The following is a 5,156-nucleotide window of genomic DNA, read 5'->3' as shown; positions in this document are numbered from 1 at the left end:
ACCGTTCCCTATGATCGACACCCGACTTACCTAAGCTATACTGTAATCTGACTAGGTACACTGCCTATAAGTGCATAGTTAGTCTAAGTTTGTTAGGTTATAAATCTTAAAATTAGCGGGTACTTTTGTGCACATCAAGTTTTTGGCGCCGTTGCCGGGGAACGGTGCAGATTATTAGTTTATTTAGTTGCATTAGATTAATCGTTTTTTTTTGGAATAAAATCTGCAGAAAGTTTAATTGGTTATTTATTTTGCTAGCTTATCTTAGTTTAATTTTTTTTTCTGTTTGTCACAGAGTTCATGACGTGAGATTTAGTACACTCACGACGTGAAATCTGAGAGTTCATTTTTAGCTTTTCTTATTTTAGTCCAGTTTTACGTTTTAGTTTAGCAAGTTGCAGGAGTTAATGAACAGAGGCTCAAACACACCATTGTTGCCACCACTAGAAGATCCCGAGTCTGCAATTCACAAGAAAAAGACGTCCTTGCAAGAATTGAAGTCACCCTTCTCTAGGAAGTCGGGAAAGAAGACAGGAGAGTCAAGTTCATCAGCGAAGCACAAGAGCAATCTTGAGCATTTGGATCATACACCCATGCAAACCGAGTCCGAATACGATACCGAGCCAGAATTTGAAGAACACACAAGTGAACCCGAGAACGAGCCAAGGAACAAGATGGCAGCAATTGAAGAAATGTCCATGGGAGCATACAAGAAGCGGATCCGAGAAGATATGGGTCCCGGTTTAGTCCAACCCGCAATACCTGCCACTGCCACCTTCGAGCTGAAGGGACACATTTTGACTGCACTGAAGGACATCCCATTTTTCGGGAAAGACCATGAGGATGCTTTTAAGCATCTAGATGAAGTCAACGACATTGCAGATTACTTCAATGTACCAAATGTCAACAGGAACACAGTCTTGCTTAGGATGCTGCCCATCACTTTCAAAGGAGCTGCTAAGGAGTGGTTAAAAGCACTCCCACGGGGTAAAATCACCACTTGGGCTCAAATGCGTGAGCAATTCCTAGACCAGTTTTGCCCGCCATCCAAGATAGCCAAACTCAAGAAGGCAATAGCCAACTTTGAGCAACAGCCGGGGGAGTCACTATACGAAGCATGGGAGCGGTACAAGGGCTTACTCAGAAACTGCCCGCAACATGACCTAAATGTGCAGCAAGAGATGTCAATCTTTTATGATGGGGTCAATGTGATGACAAGATAACTCCTTGATTATCAAGGACCGTTGACAAAGAAAAATCCAAGGGAGGTCAAGGAGCTAATTGAAGAATTCGCGAAACACTCCCGCGAATACCATAACCCAAGGCAAGATGGAAGCAAAGGCGGTGGAGGGGCCCAAACTGAAGAAATTGCAGCTATCATGGCCATGCTGAATAACATGGATCGCAGGATAACACAAATGGACCAGTCGATACATGCCATAAGAGTGGGGTGCGAGCGATGCAGTGGTCCACACTAGACCAAGGACTGCAACGTGGATGAGTTTTGGAACAGAAAAGCTCAAGTGTGCTACTCTAGTGGGGATAAGTTTGATGAGGACTGGAGGAAATCGAAGAAGGAGTGGCTGCCATATGAAGAGTATAAGAAGCAAAAAGAAGAGAAGTATAGGCAGACAGGTCGAGGCCTTTATCAAAAGGAGCAACCTCCAACCGAGAAGAAACCCGACCTAGAGACCATTTTGATGAAGTTTATGGAGGCTTCGGAAAAGAGACACGATGCCACGGATTCCGCTATCATGGAACAACAAACATTGATAAAGAACCAGTAAGCCTCCATCCATAACCTTGAAGTACAATTTGGTCAACTAGCCACTTTAGTTCATGAAAAATTGTCCCCGAAGAATCCCGAAGTAAAAGCCCAATCTCACGTAATGGCCATCGATACTGAAGAAGATACAATATCTGAGTTCCTGGAGGCGTTGGAAGAAGAACAGCAGCAGCCCAAGAAATTAACGATAGAAAATGGAGAAAGTGCTGAACCAGGCTCGCCACGACGTGGCACTCCTCTGGCCACGACGTGGCGCAAGTCTGAGCAAAAATCCTTTGAGCCTATTCTAGCTTATCATCCACCTATGCCATTTCCCACCCGCACAACACTTAGTCAACTGGAGAAGGAACATTTAGAGTTTGTGAAGCATGTGAAAGGGATTCCAATTAATACTCCCTTTGTTGAATCCTTATCCAAAGCTTCCGAGAACCAGAAATCACTGCAAGACTTGATAGATACGCGAAGGCAATTAAAGAAGCAGACTACAGTGATTCTAAGTGAAAAAACGTCAAAAGTTGTGTTGGGAGAAACACCAGAAAAGATGGGGGATCCTGGACACCTCACTCTTCCATGCGAGTTTGGGAATAAAATGAAGGTTAATGCTTTAGCCGATTCCGGGGCTAGCATTAATCTAATGCCTTTTTCATTTTATCAAAAATTGGAGATTCAGAAGATGAAGGCTACAAAAATGAAGATTCACATGGCGAACCGTTCGGTGACACAACCCCGAGGCATAGTGGAGGATATTTTGGTGAGAACTGGAAAATTTGTTTTTCCAATAGACTTTGTAGTCTTAGACATGAAAGAAGTTCCAAATGTTCCGATAATCCTTGGTCAGCCATTGCTTAACACTGCTGGTGCCCTTGTTGATATCCGCGAGTCTAAGCTAACTTTGAGGGTTGGAGATGAACAAGAAGTCTTTGGGATAAAGGATGACTTTCAAGAAGATAAAGAAGAGGTGTTCACAATTAATGAAGAGAATGAACTAGAAGAACTGGAAAAGCTTATGGAAGAAGAGATAAAGGTAGTTCATCAAGTCAAGAGGACAAAACGAAAGGCATCTGTTCCATATTTGATTGAAGTCATAGCTTACAAGAGCCCGCCTTCTTGGGTAAGCAAAAAGGATAAGGAAATAACAAGTGATGAAGAGGAGGTTACTTCAAGAGTAACAAGGCCGGTGGTGAAAGAAGAGAATGACATAAAGTACAAGGAGGAAACCAAGGGCACAAAACGCAAGCTTGAAGAAAAGGGAAAAGCTAAAAAGGAGAATTCAAAGAAGGCGTATAAAAGGAGAGTTCAAGCTTATAAACGGCAGTTCAAGGAACAAAAGATCCTGGTGGTAGACTCTTCCAAAGATTCAACGTAGAAGGCATGGAGTCCAGCTCAAGACTCCAAGAAAAAGAAGTGCTTCTCAGGAGGCAACCCGAGTTTGGTTTGCATTTTCTTTTTAAAATTTTCTTTTCTTTCTTTTCTTTTTAATTAGGAAAGACATTGATTCATCATCTAAAAAACCGGTAATTAGTAGAGAATTAGCTGTAGGGAACTTTAAATAATGAATGATATGCAAAATAATTAGTTAATATGATAAACATTATTAAATTTTTTGCATCTGGCAGTTTCCACGACGTGGGCATAGCCCAGCCACGTCGTGGGTTAAAAGGAATGCGCGATTTAAAAACAATTTAAGGTCCACGACGTGGGCATAGCCAGCCACGTCGTGGCCTTTAAAAATCAGGGGGGACCATTTCCTTAAAACCCTTTGACCGATAATTCTCATTCCCACTTGGAGGCTGCCGCATGAACGGAAACATTATAACCCCACAGCAAATTTCTTATTCTACTTCCAATTTCCTTGCAAGATCTTGCCAATTAATCTATTTGGTACGTGTTTTACTCATTATTTTGTAGTAATTCTTCCAATTTCAAGTTTTCATGGTTAGGGTTTGTATGATTCACGAAATTGGTTGAATCTAGTGGTTGATTTTAGATTAAATATCCCTTTAATGGTCATAGGAACAAACCCCAACCATTGATTTTAGTAGATACTGCATGCATATAGACCGAGTCAGAATCTGTGACCGACGCGACCCACAACGTGGCGCAGCCTGGCCACGTCGTGACTTCTGTGAACTTGTTTAAACTGTTTAATGTGTTGGTTGTTTGTTGTTTTGGTTTGCTTTTGTTTGCAGAAATGGGACCACGACGAGCTGTTCCGTAGGAGGAAGACCCGATAGATGTAGCAAGCATACATCCTTTATACCAGTTTCCTCAAAACATTCCCCGACCGTTGCTGACAACCTACGAGAATCAGCCTGGATGGTTATACAATAGGGAGTTTGCAATAGCCCCAATTATTGATTGGGGATGGCTAGGTGGAGTGGGAATGGTAGCGGAGCTGGGACGTTATTAGTCGAAGACTTATGTTGGAGATCAATTTTCATTCACTTGTCACGGGTGGAGGAATTTATTCGCCATTCAAGAACCCGTGTACCGGGAATTGTCGGTAGAATTTTTCTCTACCGTATGTTTCGAAGAACGCACCCTTGATGTCACCTACAATAGAGCACTTGTGTTTTGTTTGGGTGGTGTATATCGTGAGTGTAGCCTTCGGGAATTTTCTTGGCGTATGGGGCTCTATACGAAAGTGGAGACGCAATCTCCGTTTTTTATCCCTTTCTTGCTTGGATGTGTGCGGGATTTTGCTCCGGGTACTTTGGATGTGCAGTTTTGGCGGGGCATTTCTAACCATGAGTACAACACTCGTGACTCGAGTGAGTCACAAATTCGGAATCCTGTTTTCCGATTTTTGCACCGCCTTATCACGTTTTCAATCAATCACAAGCATCATGGTGACAAGGTCCCCATCCAGAATCTATTTTATTTATGGACTCTTATTACCCCGGGGGTTTGCTGTGATTTGCCTTATATGTTGGGAAGGTTTATGGGGGAAGAAAGCAGCCAATTCTAGGCCTGGGAGCCCGATTACTGGGGGGCATTTGGTTACTCGTCTGGCTAGGTCATATCATATTTTGACCCATGACTTTGTGACGAATCTTACTCGATTCCCGGACACAGACTTGACCATTCAAGTCTTGGGTGTGATGCGAGCAGTGGTGAATATCGGGGGTCGTTTTGTTATACCGCCGATAGATGATGAGAAGGGGGAGGGGCAGCCGGGACAGCAACCACCAGCTAGGCCGAGGCATCGGAATGTACGGGTTTAAGGTGAGGTCGAGCGAGAGCGTGCTGCTTCGCAGTATGTGCAGGGAGTACCCACCGACCCTTTTTAGAGTCGGGTGGGAACATATTTGGATAATCTACGGGGTCATGCCATTTACCATACCCAGCTTACCGAGGGTACTTATTCACA

General features: G+C 43.4%; 1 non-coding gene across 1 annotated transcript; it reads right to left on the bottom strand.

The window, feature by feature from the left end:
* Positions 1 to 1,058: 1,058 nt before the first annotated feature.
* On the bottom strand, positions 1,059 to 1,165 carry LOC144999007 (small nucleolar RNA R71). Its single transcript, XR_013660535.1, has one exon. It is a non-coding gene; the product is annotated as a small nucleolar RNA R71 (small nucleolar RNA).
* Positions 1,166 to 5,156: the final 3,991 nt, after the last annotated feature.

Source organism: Lactuca saligna, chromosome 5, assembly GCF_052625555.1.
Source record: "Lactuca saligna cultivar CGN05327 chromosome 5, ASM5262555v1, whole genome shotgun sequence".
NCBI classification, from domain to species: Eukaryota; Viridiplantae; Streptophyta; class Magnoliopsida; order Asterales; family Asteraceae; genus Lactuca; species Lactuca saligna.
This window is presented reverse-complemented; position numbering and strand designations above follow the sequence as displayed.